At 36.0% G+C, this 23,565-nt stretch overlaps 1 long non-coding RNA gene across 1 annotated transcript; it reads left to right on the top strand.

The window, feature by feature from the left end:
* Window positions 1–18,040: 18,040 nt before the first annotated feature.
* Window positions 18,041–22,845, top strand: LOC115292481. Its single transcript, XR_003909022.1, has 3 exons — window positions 18,041–18,125; window positions 20,581–20,667; window positions 22,798–22,845. It is a non-coding gene; the product is annotated as an uncharacterized LOC115292481 (long non-coding RNA).
* Window positions 22,846–23,565: the final 720 nt, after the last annotated feature.

Genomic DNA, 23,565 nt, shown 5'->3' with positions numbered 1-23,565 from the left:
TTTCTAGCTAATGTATCTCCAGACTTCAACAATAAGGAAGGTAGAAAGGGGAACACAACAGATTCATAATAATAATATTTTCTCTTAGGCTGACTTTCTGTATAAATACAGGACTAGCAACCTGACTGTGTCAGTTTTCTCCCAGTGTTTCCTAAAAGTCATTAGCTATGGAATTCCCTTGATCAGCCTTTTCTCCCACTTCAGAAGTTGGTCCTATAATTTGCAATACCTCCATTTTCTCTGATTTTGGCTTCTCTGATCCCTGACTTCTAACTTAATACTATTTCCTTTCTTGTGTGATCCTTTGTGATTCATCTATTTCCATTGGTTAATTCTCCTTTTGAAAATCTTTTCACCTCTTAGTGGGCAATAAAGAAAACTGCATTGACCACAAAATGATGCAGTCCCTGTTCTTTGTGTTTTACAGAGATTTTAATAACCTGTTTCTTCTTGTTCATTCAAATGATACCTATTTTCTCTGAAACAGTAGTGGATGAGAAGAAGTTGGAAGGAGGCAGATCTAATAAAACTATGGGTGATGTGCTCCTGGGCAAATCCTCCAATGTTAAATTCCTTTGAACAAACAAGCCTTGCTTTGGTCCTAAGTTTATAGCCGCTACTTTTTTCTCTTTGGGTAAGCTTATATAACAACCTTCATAATTCCTTATTTATTGATCCAATAACTTTTTATTGAGTATTTACTATATCTCAGGCACTGTTCAGGCACATACACCAGGTCCCACCTACCATGCTTATGTGCACAGGCAGTGAAAACTTGGGATCCACATCCAGCAACACAATTTTGAATCTTTATGTACATATTTTATCTGAGTGGACTCAAAAATGGAAGTGAGTATATGCCAGGATATAGATGTGATGGTCCATTGTATAAGAGAACAAAATATTAGAGCTTCTGTTTGTACCATTTTTATTTAAATCATAAGAAAAGTTCAGTTTTCCCTCTAACTCACAAGGACTGATGCTAGCATCTTTACTCAGCCACAGGTAACATATAGCTCCTGAGATATCTTAAGGGAAAAGTGCAGTTCCATTACAATGAGGAGGCAACAGTGCTGCCCATGTTTTGGTTATCTTTTGGCATCTTAGTAGGCAGAAGTCTAAACTGACCCCTAGATTGCTGTCTTCTATATATGCCTTGCATCATTCCTTCTTATGGTATATAAGGGGAGAACAGAAGTTTCATTGTGAACATGTGAGACTAGAGATAGAGAAATAAGAGATTTCTATTATGTATTGAACTGGAGATATCAAGTAGGCAACTATGCACATATGCAAACAAAATTGTACTTGTATACATATTATAATTGTACATATACATTATACGATATATTTATATCATATAGCATTTAATATATTATTTAATTTATGTTATATATTATATAATATATATTATTTTTACATATACTTATGTATAAATACATAAACATATATTTTGATTTCACAAGAAAGTTCTGAGTTTAAGTTAAATGCAGAACAGTGAAAAATTTAAGTGATATTTAAAGCCATGATCCTGGGGGTGCCTGGATGGCACCTGGAATCTGTCTCTCCTCTCTTTCCTGCTTGTGCTTTTTCACTTGCTCGCTCTCTCTCTCGCTCGCTCTCTCTCTCTCTCAAAATAAATAAGTAAACTTAAAAAGGAAAAAAAACATGATCCTGGAGAGACTTACCAAGACAGGGAGTGTAAACAGAAGAAAGAAGTATGCAGCGATAGCACCAGGGCATTCTAATATTTAGAGGTTTAAGAAATAAAGAAGTATCAGTGAAAGAAACTGAGAAGGTGTCGAATGTGTGGTCTCCTAGAAACAAAATGAAAAAGGTATTTCAAAGAGGGAAGGTTAATCAACAGTGTATAATGTTGTGGATAGGTCAGGTAAAATGGGTACTAAGAAATGACCATTTAACCATTTCAAGGTTATTGGTGATCTTGAGAAAAGCAGTGTCAGTGACTTGACGGGATCAAAAATCTAGATGGGCTTAAGACAATTCAAAGGAAGGGGCACCTATCTGGGTGGCTCAGTTAGTTAAGCATCCAACTCTAGGTTTTGGCTCAGGTTATAATTGGTTTGAGCCCTGCATCTGGCTCTGTGCTAATAGCATGGACCTGCCTGGGATTCTCTTTCTCCCTCTCTCTCTACCCCTGATCCACTCTGTCTCTTAAAATAAATAAACCTAAAAAATCTAAAAAAAAACACCAAAGAACATTCAAATGAATAAAGCTTAAAAACCATGAATGTATACAATTCCTACAAGAAACTTTTCTATAAAAAGAAGAAAAAAAATAGGGAAGTACTTGGAAGAAAGAGTGGAATAAAGACTCACATGCCAAAGTGGTATATGAGTTTGAGTCATGGTTAATTTTATAAAATAAGACCTTAAAACATAATATGCTCATCACAACATTTTGGAAGAAAAGAAAGGCTCTACTGATGAACAATGTTTGTACTACACAGTGGTTGATGATCTTGTGGCAAAGATTTGAAAAAGAATTTTTGAATATATAAATCAATTATTCATTTCTAAATATGCCAACATTTGCTCTGGTGATAATAACTGTCAATGATTTGCTCTATGGCAGTACTTAAAAAAAATAAATGCTGTCTCTTCCAGGGTAAAGATAACATTTTAACAGTAAATGAGAAAGTAGCTAATTTTTGAATTTGCCCCATTAAATAATTTCTTTCCAAGGGTAAGGACAAGCATTCTCTAGTTCTCATGACACACATGAATAGCAGTTGTTCACAATTAACAGGGCTTTACTATAGACATGTGGATTACAAAAAGGAAGTACCAAACAGTAAACAAGTATAACTGCCACATGTGTCACTTAAAGTCACCTGCTACAGGTGACTTATATTCAGTCCAAAGGCCTAGTCTTTCATATACTGGTTCCCAGAAATGCTAAAACTCAGGAATTCATCCTATATACTCCCACTGAAAATGTTCCAGGGCTTTCCACTTCCTGGAATCCCACTGAGACAAAAATCACAAGCTCAAGGATGGAAAAAAGTTTATCCCTCATCTGAGTTTGAAGTTCTCTTCTCTAAACCAAACCAAAATCAAAACAAAAGAACATTGTTTCATTCCCAGAATAAAACAAGGGAAATGTCTTTTTCCTTCATCACAAAGCTATAGTCTGATATTGTTACATAGATGTAAATATCACAAAATTTCAGCATTTATCTATTTTTCAAAGTACAAAGTTTATTCAATCTCTATATCTATAAAATAAATACTATTAACTTGTTGAGTGACTATGCTTTATCCAAGAGAAAAATAAAGTATTATTTAAAACAAAATTTTAGGGTGCCTGGGAGGCTCAGTCAGTTAAGCATCTGACTTTGCCTCAGGTCATGATCTCATGGTTGTGAGTTCAAGTCCCCCATTGGGTGAGCTCAGGCCCACTTCAGGTAAGCACAAACCCCACATGGGTGAACACGAGCCCCACTTTGGGTGAGCCTCCTTTCTCTCTGTCTGCTCTTCATGGGATTCTTTCTCTTTCCTGCTTTCTCTCCACCCTTCCTCACTTGCAACCTCTCCCCCTCCCAATAAAAATAAATAAATAATAAACAAATAAAACATTTTACTGGCAGTAAATTTCAATTATCTGGTATATCTGCTGACATCAGGCACACCATTTTCTAAATCAATGTGGAACTAGAATATCGTTATAAAATGAAGTTCACAAGTATCTTTGCAATATAACATACCGATTAAGAGAAGAACCCTGAAGTCAGTCTTATTTGGGGATCAATTCTGGCTCCTTTACTTCTGTAATCATCAATTTCCTCACCTTTAACATCAGTCATAATAAAACTTATCTCATGTGCTCTTGGTAAAAATAAAATAGAAATATTACCCAAGCACTCAGAATAGGATCCACCACATAGTAAATGATCAAAACTTAGTATCTATTATTGTTAATACTGTCAATATTGTCAATTGCCTTCAGATCTGCTCATGTCCCTTAATATTTTCTCCTAAAGAGTTTCTGCTAATGGGAGAAGAGAGTGAATTTTTCCTATGTGGATTTGGAGCCTAACTCCAATCTTAACTACTTAGTTCTATTAAATCAATCATGCCACTTATGAAGTCTAATGTTATGTCTTTTACAAATTATGTTAACTACATCTCCTACATCTTTATATATCTTTTTGTACTGATAAATATCTTCCAACTCACTTACCCAATACATTATTTCATTTGCTCCAAATTCTTAGGCAAACACAATATTTCAGGAGGTCAAGCCATGCTTATCATGTGTCCTATAGTTTTATTCCCAAGAGTTTCCACATGTCTTAACTCAGAAGAGGGAGCCTCCATAATAGAGTGCATTCATTTCCACACAGCATTAAGGTCCCCATGTGCCACATGACTACCTTAGTGTCCTCACATCCTGATACTTCTCATCTCCTATTTTACTTTCCAAAAGTGTCAAATTGCTGGCACATACCCAATTCTTCTTTTTCTTGCCTCCATATTTGTTCCTCCTGTTCCTGATGAAAGCATCTCTCAGTCTGAATTTGATTCTGTTCCCTAAGATCAGGTAACTATTCTTAATTCAGGAAGCCTCCTCCCCATTCCCATATGGCTTTGTTAATATACAACTATTCTGTTGGCTATATAGAATTATTAAGACATATAAAGGTATAATAGTTTCCTAGGGCTGCCCTAACAAATTACCATGTACTTAATACTTAAAACAACAGAAATGTATTCTCTCACATAAGTAGAGGCCAAAAGTCTGAATTCTAGATTTCAGCAGAGCCAGAGTCCAGCTCCAGTAGGTCCAGGGCTGCTTGAAGGATGGAAGGTGTTGGCAAAAGGGGGAGAGAATGAGAGAGCCATGAGTTTCTTTCTGATCACCAGGCAGGAATCTCTGCTCTGACCTTAAAGTCAGCTTCATTTATGGTAAAAAATGTATGGGGTACAGCACAGAAGTCACATTTGCCTTAGACAATGATTTCTGATGACAAATTTCTTTGTCATGTAAAAATTTCCCAGAACATAGATTGGTAGAAGACTCACGCATAATCTTTATCAATAGTGATTGATGTAGGTGACTTAGATGCTTATCATATGGAGAAGGAAGGTATCTTCAGCATTCAAATACAAGACAATGTTTTTAGCACAGCAAAGCAAAAGTCAGTTCTTTGTGAGCAGGGGTCAATAGCCTGTTTTCCCAAGGGGAAGTAAAATAGGTTTCTCAGAGAATGTAATATTTGCTCCCATAATCACAAAAGAAGAAATTCCTACAATAAATTCCTTCACAAGGTGCGATTAGCATACCTCAGAATAAGGGGACAAGTCACTCCAGATACCAATCGGCAAGGTGCCTTGGACATCAGTGCTCAAGCAAAAATAATTGAGCAGGGGGCAGACATTGGTCACCGTCTGATGCAGGAGGCCATTCAAAACCTGCCTTAACCTCACAAGGGGCACTCTCAACTTAGTGAGTTCAGAAATGGCTCCCAACACAGCAGGACCCTTCTTCTGCTGGAGCCCTAGGAGAGAATCGTCCTCACCTCTTCCAGCCACTAGTGGTTTTCAGTGTTCTTTGGCTATGACTATACAACTCTAATCTCTGCCTCCATCTTTGTAAGTCTTTGTCCTTCCTATGTGTCTCTTCTCTGTATGCCTCTTAAGAACACTTATCATTGGATTTTAGGGACTTACTTGTATAATCCAGAGTGATCTCATCTTGATAGTCTTAACTACATTTGCAGAGACCCTCTTTCCAAATAAGGTGACATTCACAGATACTGAGGGTTAGATATGGTCACCATTCAACCCACTATAAGGGAGATATGGATAGGCCTGTTCTAGTTAATCTGGTTCTTAAAAGATTATAGGATATATTTAATACATTGCAGACAATAATCATGAAAAGACATAGATAGATATTACTAGGAGTACTTTGGCTTGGCTGATGACCAATTATAATAAAAATAAATTTTAATGTAAAATATTAAAACATTTAGATGTCAGAATAATGGAAATTCCCACTGCAAAAGGAGGTTTAAAAATAAATATTTTATGTGAATTTTAAAGTCCCTGGAAAATGTTAACAAGAAATAATAAAATTTGACTTCAGAGGAAGGGATGGTTCTCAAATATGTATTATCTCCTCCAGAACTGACCCTTAGGATTCATACATTGTGCCCTAATTTATCTTCTTCTCATTCCAAGACGGAATAAGAAGTCACAAATCTTAATCAGAGGTTGCTCCATTCCATCTACAGCCACATTTAGGATCCATAAAAGAATTAGCATTCTAAGAACCTGGTAAAGTAAAGCATGGGACTGACTCCCATGTCCTAAGACTGTCTTAGAATAGTCCTCTGCATTCCCTTGAATAGATTTTCAAATGGGACATGCAGAGTAGGGGGCAGAAGGGAAGGCCTTAAATTAGTGGTTTTGTGTTTTATTTTTCAGTTAAGAAAAAAGAGAGCTCTCCAGAGAGATACAACGATTAGCTTTTGTCTCTGTAATTGCAAGTTCTTGGGAGGCTTTCTACTTTGAAGAGGAAAGCCATGTCTCTTTTGACTTAGAGTGAGGCAATAGCTTCCTTTCAAAGGTCTCAGGGGTGCCTGGGTGGCTTAGTCGGTTAAGTGTCCAACTTCACCTCAGGTCTTGATCTCTTGCTTCATGAGTTCAAACCTAGTGTCAGGCTCTGTATGAAAAGCTCAAAGCCCAGAGCCTGCTTTGGATTCTGTGTCTCCCTCTCTCTCTCTGCCCTCTCCTGCTCATTCATTCTCTCTCTGTCTCTCTCTCTCTCTCTAAAATAAATAAACATTAAAGAAAAGAAATCTTAAAAAAAGTCTCAAAGTGTAACAGACAACACTGGGCTGGGAGGTGGGGAGGGAATGAGGTAGGAGTAATGAACACAGAAAGCCAAGGTGGACATCATAAAATATAGTGCATATATGATGACCCATAGGGCAGTATCAGAAGGAAAACTGGAAATGAAATAATAGAAGTCAACATAGTTTACTTAAAAGTCAGAGCTTTAACTTGCAGAGTCTATATGTATCAGATAAAATTAATTGGCTATACATAAAATAGGAACATAGAGAACCAATGAAGACAGACTGATAGTGAAATTTAATTCTGTTGGGAATAACTGCTCTAATTCCCTCCCAGTCACTGCAGTAGTAAAGAAAAAACTGACTTTCTTACCAGCATCTGAATCTGCTAATTAGCAACATAATTTGAGCCTGATGTTCATTGTCCCAGTAATGACTTTCCTACATTAACTCTCAGGCAAGCAAGCATGAGGTATGGAAACATCTTAAGCAATTTCTAAGGTTTTAGGATATTTGAACTGAAAGTATACAGTTATTAATGAATTAAAAAGAAAATTGAGCATAAGAAAAGACCTCTAGTCTACAGACAGAATTATACACAAAGGTAAAAGAGGTAATAAGAGAGTGAGTGATTTTGTGTATAGACTTGACTGCTTGACTAGCATGCAATTATGGGACCTATTTCCAGTTTGTCCTTTGTAAAAATAATTGCTATGTGCCACATAAGAATCAGTTTTAATAAATGGATCTCCTCGAGATGCAGAAGAATGATAGTGTGGAATGGCAGCATAATTTAACATGGTGAGTGCTAGATGTGGACACCATTAGCTGCAGCATTTCTCAAGACACATTATACATAGAATGACTGCTCAGCCTGGATAAGCAGTGCAAAAGGTAAATGGGGTGGCAGCTTGCAGGGTTGTGGGTACAAATGAGCTAATTAATTAGTCTGTCCTTCTGCATTAGCAGTGTCTCACAGAGTGATATGGAGATGGAAGACAGAGTTAGCTCTTGAAGGAAGCACGCATCCAGACAATGGACAATTTACTGAGTGCAGCTCAATGGGCAAACAGATGATTGGACTTTTCTTTTTTTTTAATATTTATTTTTATTTTTGAGAGAGAGAAACAGAGTGTGAGCGGGGCAGGGGCAGAAAGAGAGGGAGACACAGAATCTGAAGCAGGCTCCAGGCTTTGAGCTGTCAGCACAGAGCCCGACGCTGGGCTCAAACTCACAGATCATGACCTGAGGCGAAGATGGACACCTAACCAACTCAGCCAGCCAGGTGCCCCTGGAGTTTTCTTAAGAAAAGAGCATGTATAAAGAGATCTGTCCATGTCATACTTATAACTAATTTGGCAAAATGTTATTTATTATAGCAAATGATATGTTATTATGAAAAATCCTCAAATAGTACTAAATAATTAAAGCAAAGAAGACAGTTCTATTGCATTGATTCTCAAACTTAAAAGTACATTGGATTCACCAGAAATATTAAAATGACGGATGCCTACCTAGGTGAAATCCCAAGGATTTTTTTTAAATGTCTATTTATTTATTTTGAGGGGGAGGGGTAGAGAGAGAAGGAGAGAGAGAAATCTGAGCCCCACGTGGGGCTCCATCTCACAAACTGTGAGATCATGACCAGTCCTAAGACTCCAGTGTGAGGTTTCATCCTCATGGGTCTAACATGATCCCCTTCACAAATACCTGGTCTACCCACTTCTGACCATAAAACCTCCAGTAGGAACCTACGGAAACCAGTATCCGATTGAGTTAAAACCCAACCAGGGACTGTTTCCTAGGAAGTTGGCTGTAAAGACTGTGTGTGTTGGGATGCCGTTTAGATCATGATAGAGTTCTATCCTTATAGTTTTCCATCAATATATTCTACTAAAACTACAAACTTGTGTAACTTTATAAAACTTTTCCAATGTTTTCCATGGGTTAAAAAATGGTGGGTTTTATGTGGCCTTTTCTCTTTCTGTCTCTCAGTGAAGGATGGGAGCTTCTCTTCAGTCCCCAAGGACTCTCCCTTGGGATGCCTTTTAAACCACTGGAAACAATTCAGACTGCAAAATATGGGAAAGGACTGATCTTCTGGAACACTGAATGGCCTTAGTAGGATCTAGCAGTTAGATCCCTTCTGCAGGAAACAGGGCAAATGGATGGAGGTATCCTAGGTCCAGGCCTTCACAGCTATAAATCAGGACCCAATCCAAAAGGCCTCTTGCAGAATGTGTTTGCCCAAATATGTTTGGTTAATAAACTCTCCTGACATATTGGACATCTAAATAGGCCTCCTCCAAGTAAATCCAGGTTGCTGGAGGAAACACAGGTCATCCTTAATGAAATAGATGATGACTGTCTCGCTCTCTGTTCCTTCTCCTACTGTTGGCAGCATCTCACTTCTGCCTCCTCCTGTTTCTGCACCCCCTAGGGTGCAGCCTACATAACTGATTCTATACCTCCTCTGGCACCATTGTGCTCCTCCTGCCACCCTCATGTATAGAAGTGAAGAACACCCCCGTGGGCTGCCCATTTCAGAAGTCCCCACCCATGTCTCAGGTAAAAAGTGACAATGGGGGACATATTGTCTTTTAAGTGGATGCAGGTGAAACATATTTGGTAGCTAAGCTAATTTAAATTTGTTGGTCTATCTAACTCTATCGAGGTTTGTTGAAAGTCAAGTAGGCTTGTGAAGTTAAGCTTGTATTGTCTCTATTGTAACTTGTTAGCAAAAAGATGAGTTAAAATGATGGCAAATTCAGTCTCAAAGTATTCGTGGGTAATAGTTAAAGACAGCTTTGAAAGATAGCTTTCAAAGTCTTTGGTAGCCTGAAACTTTAAAGTTTTGTTGCATGATAACTGGGATTGAATTTGTTGGACATTTAGGCCTTTTTAAACAGGATGGGGTGCTAAGGCATTGATTACTAATCATAAGGTTTGTCTGCTTTTGACTTATTGCATAGAAACTAAGGATATTTGCATCTGATGGTAAACACGCTTTGTGTTTCACAACTTTCTGAAGATTTTTAACAAACTTCCCAGTATTTAAATTGCAAATGAAACATTTTTGATCAATGAGGCTTATTTATTTAGTATGTTAAGTTACTAAGGAAGCACTGTCAAATAATGGTAAACCTTAGGTTGTATTGCATGGGTAAATGCTATGACTATTCTAGAGATTATATGCAATTCCTGAAATTTTGACATATTTTGGTATGTCATATGATATTCTGATTATTAATGTGTTATATCCACAGAAATGACTGAATTTCCTAGTCAATTGCACCATAAGGAACTCTCATCAGATATTTAATTTTTTAAAATCTTCTAATCATTTTTTAATCTTTTTGTCATTGTTTTGTGACTCTTGTTGGAAATCTTGCTGATTCTCTAAGGTTTGCTCTTCCAGATTAAGAAAACTTCCTCAAGATATTCATGAGATACAATAAAAGGATTAAAGTGTTCATTTGTAAAATAAGTAAAGTATTTAACTTCTCTTTATACCTGAACCATCTGAAATTCACAAACTCTCAAAGAGTGTTCTTTCTTCATTAGCAGTTAATTATTTGCTTAAGTTCAGTTAGAATCTCTCAATTAGAAACATTGGCTATTTTACCAAGGCTTTTACTGGAATGTCTCTTTGAGAGGCATGCACAGACTCAGATATAACCATACAGCCTCAAGGAAATAAGATGGAGTCTGAAACATGGAGCCATAAAGCCCCTTGGAAATGTTGACCTAATACCTTGCATACCAAGTCTCCAGGAGCCTTACTAGGTGAGTAAAGAAGTCACTTCCTGGTAGGTGCAGGAACCTCAGGATATCTTGCGAACCTCATGAAGAGGAATTTGCCAAAATCTACAGGTATTGCAAGCATGTCTCATGGCACGTACTTCGCTTGGCCTCTCGCCTAGCAAGGCTACTAAAATTTCAGTCTAGAGGATCCTTATGAAAAATTCCAACAAAGTAAATTTTAAAAGATCTATATGATCAATTATTACTCTTGCTGAGCTTATGTAAATAATTAGGCCAAGTATGTTAAAAGGACTCATTTTGTAAATTAGTCTTGAGTTAGCTGGAAATGAGGGTCTTTAGAGAGAAAAAAATTTTTTAATAATGTACCTTTATGGATGTTAAATTCTAGTTCTAATTGTCTTTAAATGTCTGTTGTTTACCTAAACTGGACAACTTGAGGTATACTTCAGAGAAATTGTCATAATAGCACAGGTATAGACAATCTTCTTGCTTGTTATTCTGTGGGGATAGTAACAGGATCTTGTGGGCATATGATTGTCTAACAAGTGGAAAATGGGATGGGCTCCCCAACAATTATACCTGGAAAAAACTTCTCTCACTGTAGACCTATCAATGAATAAAGACTATAGTGCCTTATTAAATTATTCACTCGAGGTCACGTTAATTCATACATATCTAAATGAATATACAAGTCATAGCCTCCCTAAACCTGATCTAACAGTTACTAGAAATCCATCCCAGTCCCTGAGACATAGTTTGTTTAAAGGATTGGAAGTCTCATACAGCAGGAAATTTAACTCCAAAATGTAAGGGTCCTTACTGGGTCCTATTACGTACTCTTACTTCCTCACAGGAAATCTACTGTACCAGCTGACACACCCTTTTATTCCTGTGAACCAGTAGAAGACCCCTAATTTCTCTTCAAATGACAGTAAAGGGGCTGGAGGAAAATTCTAATAAATTATCAAAGGTTTTTTAGTTAGGCTTCTCTTTGTCATAGTATTAATCTTTATTTTGTTAGGCTTCTCTTTCTCATAATATTAACCTTTATTTTGTTGTCTTTTCCAATGTCTCTCTGACTGGTGTCAAAACTCCTTCATCACCGTAACTTCTAGCAGAGAGATGATTCTTTCTACTCAAGGAGGCTTATGTATGCTGTTTCCCCTGAATTGGCTGTCTTTGCCTTCTGTAACATGCCTCTACCTCACCCAACTGACCGATGTTTACCTATAGATAGGGGACATCTCTATGCCCCTATTCAGCAGGAATAAGAGAAGACCTTCAACCCTCAGCAACCTCAAAGATTTTAAGGTTCAGAATTATTCAGGGAGGAATGATGTGGGAAACGAAGGCAGAAGGATATGGCAGATAAAATTAAACTTCCTTATAACCTGCAACCTGTTGACAAATCCTTGAGGCTGGCAGAGTAAAAGGATTCTCCAGGAACTCTCTACTGTCTTAATGTTAATGCTTTGCTAGAGGGAAACACAACCTTAGCTTGACAATACCTAGGCCTCTAATATCCTATGAGTCTTCTTTAGCATTTAAAAATCCCATTGGAAACTTTTACTTGACTTTATCTTCCCCAATTCCCAAATATATAACCAGTCCCTTCAAGGGTGAAGGGAAGCTCTTTCTGCCCATGGATCTTGTCCCCATGCTTTAATAAAATCACATTTTATTAAAATCTTATTAGACATCTTCAAGAATTCTTTCTTGGCCATCAGTTCTGGATCCCATGAACCCTCATTACCCCAAAAAGCTCATCAAAGTCAATTTTATATTTTAGCCAAATGTCTTTTTGACTACTGTCTAAATATCCAAGTATACTTTGTAAGTCAACTGTTTTGGTAAAAACATCTATCTAATTTAATCTCAAGCTCAACTCTGCCCATCTGGGAAACATATTTTTAGCACTCATGTGGGATGATGGGGTCTGAATGACAGAGTAAGGACATAAGTCTAAACCAAACAGACTCCATGAGAGGCTTTAAGTTTTCCCTCTGATCTAGAAGGCCTAGGTTTCAGTTCCCTGAAACTAACAGGCAGTTACACATTGCCTAGAGCAAGAGAGACCACTTTCACAACACCCAATCAGGGAAGGCTAGCCACCACTCTCCACATTCCTAAGGGTGAGGCCTGGAGATGGGAACTTTAGACAGGACCCTGTTACCTAATGTTAAAGTTAACCCAATAGTTGCTGAACAAGACCCTAGGCTCGCCCTGTAATTGGCTGATTTTAAAGGTATTCTAAATGTTGTAATTGGATCCTGCCAAAAGTAACAAATACTCCAGACAATGTGAGTGGTTAAACCTGCTGTCAATGATACTGTATAATAATGATTGGATCACTGTACCTATGTCACAATTTCATGTAACTCCCCCTCCCAAACCCCATAAAAACCCTGCTCAGCCCTTGTTCATGGCTCTCAGCATGGATCTACTGCACTGGTAAAGTCTGTGAGCCTGAGTTTACGCCTGGCGAGCCTAAGCCCGTAATAAAACCACCCTTTGCTTTTGCATGCGTAACTTGGTCTCCCTGGCGGTCTCTGGTTTTTGGGGACAATATTGAAATCTGGGCATAATAATAGGACCTGAATGAAATGCCTTCTCAAATGATAATTTCTTAACATATAGAGGGAAGTAAGTGAGTTTATTGATTTTGTAAAGATATAACTACAACTTTTCTTACAGATGTAAGTATATGAAGTGTATGATAAACTGAGTTTTAAAGAGTTTTCCAGAATTTAGTCAAAAGGCTCTGGTACATACACAAATCATATAATCATTCCAGTCTAATGGCAAAAGGTGTTTTTCCCTTGAATGGAATTTCTGTTTGAGGATGAGTTAGAAGCATTTCATCAACAAGTTGGATTTCTATGAGACTGCAGTTACATACCATGCAAACTGTGTATGTAGAGCAAATCTTTAGAAAACCATGAGGGAAATAAGTGATGGGAAAACTGAAATACTGTTGGGAATTGCCTTCTTTCATATTAATAGGGAATGAGGAGATCAATCCAATGAGGTACCATTTTTAGTTCTAAGGAAAAGTACAAGTGGCAACTAGAGAAAGTATGTGTGTTTAGTAGAAAAAGAAAAAAAAAAAGGAAAGTTAACTATGGAGACAGTTATAGGTGTTAAAAAGAAACAGCAGGCCCTATATGGAGTCACTTTTGTTAAGCCTCACCTAGATGGACAAGCTAACCTAACTACAGTTTGAGCATCTCAGAGCAATGGAATTTTAAACCAATCAATCTGGAATTTCCTGATTAGCATCAGTGAGGCAATCTGCATGATGAGACCCCTTACCCTTCCCTCTAAGGGAAGGTAATCTTTCCTGAAGCAATACTTTCTTTTCTTTTGCTAATAACTTCCTTGTCCTACCACTTTTCTGATTCTAAAAGCCTTCCATTTTGTACCACTCTTCTGAGCACCCTTTTGTTTATTAGATGGGAAACTGTCTAATTCTTGAATAAATGAATAAAGGCATTAAAATCTTTAAATTTACTTGATTGAATTTTTGTTCCTTAACATGAGTTATAGTTTGAACTCATGTTTGTTTGAATTTGCTTGTTTTAATTTAGGAAATTCTTGTACATATCTAAAAAGTTGTATAATAAAAAGCAACATCTCCTGACTGTAACCTCCCCATGCCCATTTTCAATCTCCAGTTATAATCTTTAAAAATTTTTCACTTTTTCTAGAGTTCCTTCAATTTCCTATATACTTTGCTTATGCTGTTATTTTATGATTTATCCAGTATAAAAATAATATAAACATTTTTATATGAGAATGAAATCATTTCATTGCTCTTATATATTATCCCTTATGTTCATTCACCATTCACCAGGATTATGTTTTTAAAGATTTTTATTACCCTTGTTCTTTGATCACCATTACATGATTATATGATATACCAATGATATCCTACTGCCAGAGCAGTGGTGGATGATAGGTGCCTTACTTTCCTGCCTCTGTGATTAACTAGGCTAATCTTAGCTTAATATTATCCAAACCTCCAGGATCCTGTAAGTCTTCTTTAACATATAAAATATTTTTTGAAACTTCCTTTATCACTACCCCCTCAAGACGCATGTTGGCAATCACCCACCAACCATGTGGTCCACTGATATACGTTTGAAGGTTCTCATGAATAAGGTTTTATTAGACAGTAATGAATGACCTTTTCCTATCAATAGTTAGGTCCCTCATGGTCCTAGAAACCTTGTTTCAACAATTCCTTAGAGACTTCTGCTATCCTTCACCCTCCTCCCAACTTGAAAGTATATAATTGCCATAGCCCTAAACCCGATGCAGCGCTTTCTGCCCAAGGGCCCTATACCTCTGCTTTAATAAAAAACTACCTTTTTGCACTAAAGACATCCCAAGAATTCTTTCTAGACCATTTGTTCTAATCTCCCCCAACATTACCACATCAACCCATGTGAGTTTTTAATTTGTTTTTTTTTTGTCTTTTTTTTTAAGTTTTAAATGATAGTGTTCATTTCTCAAAAAAAATGTTTTTCTAAAATTAGGTTTCTTTCATCTTCAATCTCTCATTTCTAGGTGACTACACACACTGAACTCTAAAGAGAGGCTCAGTCTTGGCCTTTCAAAAATGAAAAGAGAAAAAAATTTATCAATCTTTCAGTCCTTATAAGAGCTCAGTTGGGATATCATAATATGAGTCCACATGAGAGATTACAGAATAGAGAAGAAAATGACAAAACTTTGAAGAAGTGGGGGAGGGCATGCAGAAAGGAAGGTAAAGGAAGCGGAAAAGGTCAGTCATAAAGAGTGAAATAAACTAGGAGCATATGGCTCATGAATACCAAGAATACAGATAATTTTAAGAATGAGGAAGAGGTCATAACTAATAATTTTCAAATTTTTAAAGACTATAACATGTTGAAAGAAGTTCTAGCATTTAGTAATAAACATATCCTTTGTCGTCTTCAAGAAAGAAATTTAAAAAGAAAAGCAGGAGCAGAAGTCAGCCTGTAAAAACCATGAGGATATATATAGTACAGGAACAATATTGCTATTACAAAAATAATAAAAGTAACAGTGTAGTATGGAGTCAGGAAGAATCAGGTCTAATTCCAATTCTATCATTTATGTTTGACACTGGGCAAATTCAGTTAACCTTAACCCTCTAGATCTTAATTAACTCATCAATAAATCTTGAAGAATTATATCTGCTACAAATCATAGCTGTTACGCTTTCAATAAATATTAATCTCTCCCTCTTTAAATGAAATATCTGATAGAACTTATGACCAGAACCAAATTTTATATAAGAGCATTTTATGGCCAGATTTGGGGTAGCTGTGGGAGGATAGATAGTGAAGAGGAAACTAATAAAACAGAAGAGAAAAAGGAATGCAGAAATTCATGGAGCCAGTTGGGTGTTGATATGGAAAATGTTGAGGTTCAGATCCAATGGCTAAGAAAGAATGCTTGAAAAGTCTTTGGTGCAAAAAGGTGGTTTTATTAAAGCACAGGGACAGGACCCTTAGGCAGAAAGAGCTGCCCAGGATTATAAGGAGTGACTGATATATATTTGGGAGTTGGGGGAGGTAAAGGCAAGGGAAAGTTTCCAAAAAGATTTTTAAGTGCTAAAGAAAACTCCTCTTAAGATCCTGGAGGCCTAGCTACTGCCAAGCTCAGGTTGTTCTTCCCTCTAGCAAAGTATTAACATTAAAACAGTTGGAATACGCCTAGGAATGTCTTACTCTGCCTGAGTCAAGTATTTGTTAATGGGCTATAGGTTATAAGAAAAATTAATTTTGTCTATCATTTCCTTCTGCCTTTGTTTCCCACATCAAACGTGTAAGAAATTCTTTAATCAGTCAAAGCTAAGCTATCTGGTCTATAAAGAACAGAGTGATTGATGATGCAGGGAAGAAGAAAGACAAATCGATAAAGACACAAAATATATGTGAGGTAACAAAAATAAATTTTAGGAGGTTTACGTTAAATGACTTCCATCTCAGCAATTTAAGAAATTATGCCAATTATAAGTATGAAAAGGTGGGTTTAGAAATAAAAGCATAAAAATACTAAAAATATTTGTAGTAAATGAGGCAGAAGATAGAAATGAATTGGAGAAATGGTGAGGACAGAACCACTCCAAAGAAAATAATATAATGTAGTAGTGCAATCAATGATCTTTTAAATAATTTTAAGTTTTAAGTATCTCTCAGTAGTATAGACTTACCTATATCATGGCACAATATTGTAGAAATAGAAAATTAGAAGCTGTATTAAGTGTTTATTGGTTCCAAAACATACTTTGGACATTGATTTTTTTTTTTAGATAAGTTCTTTGCTGCAACTTTTTCTCTGATATTTAACTATTTTGCTAAAAGCTAAATATGCAAGATTGGAGAGGCTCTGAAAATGAATAACTGTTCTTAAATAAAAGTTTCTTAGATGATAATAACAAATATATATATTTGAATTACACTTATATTTATAAAAAATTATGTGTAAGACGGGTACCTGGGTGGCTCAGTCAGTTAAGCGTCCAGCTTCAGCTCAGGTTATGATCTCAAAGTTTGTGAATTCAAGCCCTGCACTGGCTCTGTGATGACAGCTCAGAGCCTGGAGCTTGCTTTGGATTCTGTGTCTCCCTCTCTCTCACCCCACCCCTGCTTGTGCTCTGTCTCTCTCTGTCTTTCAAAATTGAATAAATGTTCAAAAAATTAGAAATATATATGTATGTAAGAAAGAGTATTAGAAAGTATAAAATTCAAGGGTTATATTTCATTGCCTTACTTCCATTTACAATATACATTTTCAATTGTTAGATCTCTGGAGAAGATGAATATGGAAAGAGAAATTACAATTTCTCTGTAATTAACACATTAAATAATAGCATTATCACATTAAATAACACAATTTATTATTTGCTGATAGATCATCTCTAATATATTGTTGATAATCTGTGTGCTTACAAATGAAAAGAACAGGGAGTCTTTTGAGCTCCGTGTCATAGGCATTAAATAAAAAAAGTAGTAGAATGTATTAAATAGCCTTAAAAGTCAACCCTTATCTCTTTCTCTGCTTGTTTTTTCTTTGTTTTCTTCCCTTAACTATTATCTTTTCAGATAAATATATTCATACTATTCAAATTTTGTTATTATTGAAGAGAGCTGCTACTAACTGGAAAAGTGCCAGTGATTCATGGAAATAAAGACCAGTAGAATTTTCAATATGAATGATGCTTGCCTTTACTGTAAGTTTTAAATTATTTTATGTTTTGAAATCTTCTCAATTTTGTTGTTCTATGGCCTTGAATAAGAGTTTTAGAGGGTTTTTTTTTTGTTATTGTCATTAAATCACTTAAATCAAAAAGCATATTTTCTGCTACTTAACTTTGTAATGTTCACTTTACATCATTTTCTCAACCAGGTGTATAAATAAAGGAAACAGGTGGTGGAATACTTAGCTCCACTTTATACCCTATCTTCTGATTCTTGAACCCTGAATCATGGAGTAATTCTGCTTGATTAGGGGGAGAGATAAAAGGTAGGTGACTATAACCCTTATTACATTGGTATCTTTTAAATTAGTCGTCTTGAGGAAGGCATTCATTATCTGTTGTGCTGGCATGTTTCTGCTCTGTGGATGTTCAGATTTGAGTGCCAACGCAGTCAGATTCTGCAATATTCTAGAAGCCTTTGAATTCACACCTTTTTAGTTATTTAGAATATGTGATTTCATGAAATAACAAAGCTGTGGGATCTAGTTGGTAAAGAAAAGCTGAGGAAAAGAGGATGTTAAGTAAGTTTGGAGCTCAAGGTAAAGTTGTGTTGGTTTTGTCTCTGCCCATTTTCAACAGAAGGGTTACAGTTAGTGATAATTGCAGGTGTTTTGTATCATTTTATGACTCTTTTCTTTGTGCTTGTGTCACTGGCAATTATTCTCATTAAACAAATAGCAATTTGATGGACTAAATGGTACATCATTTTGTTTTAATTCTCATTATTTGCCTATAAATAGCAATGATTGTTAAACCATACTTCTCACTAGACTAATATATTTCTTATTTTGTTAATTAACTGCTTGCTTACTCTGTCTGGTTATTGTTTTATATTTTAGCGATTTTCTTATCAAAGTGTATTAACTTGTTTTGTGTTTTGGGGTGGTGTTGTGGTCTGGAGCCGATGGCCAAAAATAAATTCTTATTTGTCTTTGATGCAAAAATGGTGATTTTATCAAAGCATGGGGACAGAACCCCTGGGCAGGAAGAGCTGTTCCAGGACCCTGAGGAGAGAATGGTTATATACCATGGAGCTGGGAGAGGTAAAGTCAAGGGGAAATTTCCAAAAGAATTTTCATATGCTAAAGAAGACTCACAGGAGACTGGAGGCCTAGCTATTGTCAAGCTAAGGTTGTTACTCCCTCTAGCAAAGTATTAACATTAAGACAGTAAGGAGTTCCTAGAGAAATATTTTGCTCTGCCTGCCTCAAGTATTTGTCCATGGCCTATTGGTTATAAGGAAATTTAATTTTATCTGCCATTTCCTTCTGCCTTTGTTTCCCACATCACTTTTTATACACACTGAAGTTGTCAATCCTGTCTACTTTTTTCCTTGCCTGATTTCCCACATGGGTTCATTCCAATGATGTACATTTCGAAGTTATGTTCTAGAAGTTATCAAAACTTTTGAATTATTCTATTGTTTTGTTGGCATATTTCCTTACAGTATAGAAATTTCATAAACATTATTTAGACATTTAGACTTTAATCTTTTAACCCTTTAAAACTCGGGTTTGTTTTCATGACTCTCTTCAAATTGCCCTAGCTTAATTTACTAAATAGTTCTGAGGCTTCAATGCCTTTCCATAAGTTACTTGCTTATATATAGAAAAATCCTCTATTTTTTGAGATTACTAACTTTTCTTCTGAATATGGTAGCAAATAATTTTTATATAGTAACAAACTTATTTATAGTAACACAACATATTTATATATAGTAAGGAAGCCTCTACATTTCCAATCAACATCAGTTTTGAAATATCATTTTGTTCTCTGTTTACTTATATTTTTCAATTTTCAAAACATGCTTCTGTCTACTTGTTAATGTGCATTGTGAACAGAGTGTTCTCTTCCTTACTCCCACCTAATCCTGGGGGTTTCATAAGTCACTGAGAGTGCTGAAATTTCCTCTAAGTCTGCAGTTCTTACATTACGTCTTGTAGCCTTACTGCAGTAGCTTAGGATGTGGTACACAAGAGAAGCAGAGTGGCATGGTGATAAGTATATAGAGCCAAAAGGACACCTGGAATCTAGTATCTATTATGAGTATGTTAGTTTCCCAATAAATAAATTTTCATAATTCTTTTTCTAAATTCTATACGAAACACAATGGCTGAACAACAATATATCATCATCTTCTTTCCATTTTTCTTTTCCTTTCCATGTAACTAATTCATTTAATTTTTCCTAGCTTTATTTTATTCTTACAGGAAGATGATTATACAATATTACATAGAATTTGTCATTGAATCCACTCCCTCAACTAATGCAGGAGTTAAAACAATAATCTCCCTCACAGCTTGTCCTACATGTGCTGGTCGCTGTTTCTTTCCATGAAGGGCTCATATACCCACAGCTTTGAATAACGGAACTGTTAAGAAAGCCCTTCTCCATAAATGTCCTGTTAAATTAAATATCCTGATGATGGAACAGGTCAAATCTGTTGTAGCTGACTTTAATCATTTTAATATGCATTAGTGAATTTAAAAGAAGCTAGGAAAATATGCTGGATTTACATGGTTCTTGGATAAGAAAGTCGTTCAAATTATATTTTAGTGCCAGAGAGCAAAATAAAGGTGATTACTGTAAAAAAAAAAGGCAATTAAAATATGTACATCTCCAGGTGAACTGTATTGAATGATTTATGTAATACATTAAAATATAAATGTATGAAGTTAATTTATGTTCTAATTAAACATCTACTTTTGTTTTAAATTCCAGGGCCTCCAGAGTCACTTCTACCTCAGGCTGTCAGATCATGCAGAAATGAATACAAATCATTACTGTAACTTTAATCTTATATCTTAGGTCTCTGAGACATTTGTTGCATTTAAATATGTCTAAAAGAATTTAGAGTGCATGTCATAGGCTAGCAGATAAAACACGACGTAAAGTTCTATATAATGCCTTTCAATCTGTTAAATAAAATCTGTTTCATTTTCTGGTGGAGGCCGTTAATTCTGAGTAAGAAGGGTATGGTTTTAAGAACCAGACTCTGGGTAAGGAAATGTGCACAAGTTGGGACATGTGCGTGCTTATTTATGGTAACTGAAAATAGCTAAGTCATCTGGAATGTTTTGCAGCTGTACAAGAAGCTGTGACCCTCCTGACAGTTTCTTGCTCTGAAATCAGGAGTAAATTTCTAACCAGTAACACATACTCATATAGATTCCAAGAGGTAGAGTTGTTTGTGTCTTATCCTGTCAGGTTAAATTTCTTGGTCAACACAAAAGTGACTAAATGTGCCCTGAGGCAATAAAACAAAACGCGGGGAAACTTGTAACCTATGATTGAACTCCACAGGGCAAAGAGAAAAAGATAGGCTGATAATGTGGTGTCAGAAGGAGAAGGTAGGGCGAAGGAGCTACAGCGATTCAGGCTTCAGCTGTGGTGCACAGCATACAGGAAAACCGTCACCACACTTGAAAGGCCAAGTGGCATCACTGTTCAGCACACTCAGACTGGTTATGCTACGAAGGAAACAAACATATTTCTTACTGGGCCCAAGTCTTTTCACCTCCAAGCATAGTTATAACTGTTTTTACCTGAATAAGGGAAATTGGAAGACACAGAGCACGTATCTTATCAAACCTCTGCTCAAAGTCCCCTTTATACCAAATGTTTCCCAAGGCCCTAATCTGGGGTAAGAAAATGTAATCCTTATAAAACCTCATAATGGGGAGTATATTAGTTCTCTATTGTTGCTGTAACAAATCAGCATAAATCTGTGTTCTGTAAATTTAATGTCTTGGTGTTCTGGAGGTCACAAGTATGAAATAGGTCTTCTTGGCTAAAATTAAGATGTTGGCAGAGCAGCATCCCTTTTTCAGAAGGCTCTAGGGAAGAATCAGTTTATTCCTTTTTTCAGCTTTTAAAGGCCACCCACATTCTTTGGCACATGGTCCTTTCCAAATTTTAAAGCCTGCAAAGTAGGATCAAATCACCCTGAACTTTGCTTCTGTTGTCACATCTTCTTCTCTGCCTCTGCCTTTCCTGCCTCCCTCTTTCTCTTATAATGACTCTTCTGATTACATTGTGCCCAACAGATAATCCAGGATAATCTCTCCATTTCAAAAATTTTAGCAGTCATATCTTAAAAGTTCTCTTTGTTACGTAAGGCATTTGGCCTTTCATAAAGTGGTCTTTGTATAGACAACTGGGCCTCAGAGAATTGAAGAGGCCTGTCATTCAGTCTTTTATTTTATTTTTTAAAGTTTATTTACTTATTTTGAGAGAGAGCACAATGAGAACAGGGGAGGGGAAGAGAAGAGAGGAGGAGAGAGAATCCCAAGTAGATTCAGTGCTGTCAGCATAGAGCCCAATGTGTGACTTGAACCCTTGGACCATGAGATTATGACCTGAAGTAAAATCAAGAGTTAGATACTTAACTGACTGAGCTATGCAGGTGCCTCTCAGTCTTTCATTCATGAAGCCAGATGTAATTACCTCACCCATCTTCTTTCTATTGTGCAATGCTTTATTCACAGGGTGCTCTGGCCCAATCCTTTGCTAGCTCTCTGTCTCTATTTTTTCTACATCATCCTTGGGCAAATATTAGAAACTCTAGTGTGCCTGAAAGTTTACAGTATAAGGAAGAACCAGGAAATGTGAAGTCCAGTTATAAGCTACCTATGATGAGCCATATTTCCTTTTAATTTTGCTGACCATAGCTATATAAAAGAGTGTTCAGAACATCTGATAGAATTATGTTAACTCTCAACTATACTGACCCTTTTCGTATAGAATACATTTCTCATGGGCAAGAGAAAGATGATATAAAATCAAAGATAATATGTATTGAGGTTTGGCTTTACTCTATTAGAACAGATAAAGATCGATTTTAATTCCTATAGATAAATAATAAAAATCAAATGTGAAAGACATTAGATTAGATAAACTCAAAATAATACTTATATCTCTCATTTCTTTGTTTTCCAGGTGAAGTTAACACTGAATTTATAATGAAGAAGCTATTCTGAGTCGGCCAAATTAGAGAATCATAAAATTCCTCTGTTTATGTCAAGAACATAAAATACAATTATGGTGCTACATAATACTTATCTTGAACTATGAGAATTACCAAGAGTAAAATATGATCAAGAAAAGAAAAGATGTATTTCTCCTAGCTAAACTGTGGGTTTCCATGATACTTAATAAATTTTCAAAAATATCACAATAAATCCTAAACTTGACCTGCCATTTATTGAGGCCTTTTTAAAGCACAGTTGCAAAATGTAAGGCCACTTTACTTTTCATGGAAGTACATGCTTTATATATGTCCTTTGCTCAAGCTATTACCAGGGATGAATGAATCTGAAGAAATAAAAGAAGTACTTAGGAAAATATTTTGCTCTAACTGAAATATATTTATATATTTTGCTCTAACTGAAATATATATATGTACATATATATATAATTTTTAAGGCCTGGAAATGGTGTTTTAAAGAATGAATTATAGTTTTTATACATCATTTTGTATATCTTCTTTAATATAGTGCGACTAGAAGCAACATTTTCAAATTCGTGAGGAATATGACATCAATAATATCTAAAAATAATGTGCCAACATTAAGTAATATGATGGTTAGAATTTTAAAAGGTGATGATGTTTCAGAATATATCCAGAGAATCTAATTAAATTATGGTCTACCTGTCCCTAATCAATATGAACTGCTTTGGTTTCATTCATCCTTAGTTTTAACTTAT

Source organism: Suricata suricatta, chromosome 5 (genome assembly GCF_006229205.1).
Source record: "Suricata suricatta isolate VVHF042 chromosome 5, meerkat_22Aug2017_6uvM2_HiC, whole genome shotgun sequence".
In the NCBI taxonomy this organism is placed as follows: Eukaryota; Metazoa; Chordata; class Mammalia; order Carnivora; family Herpestidae; genus Suricata; species Suricata suricatta.
This window is presented reverse-complemented; position numbering and strand designations above follow the sequence as displayed.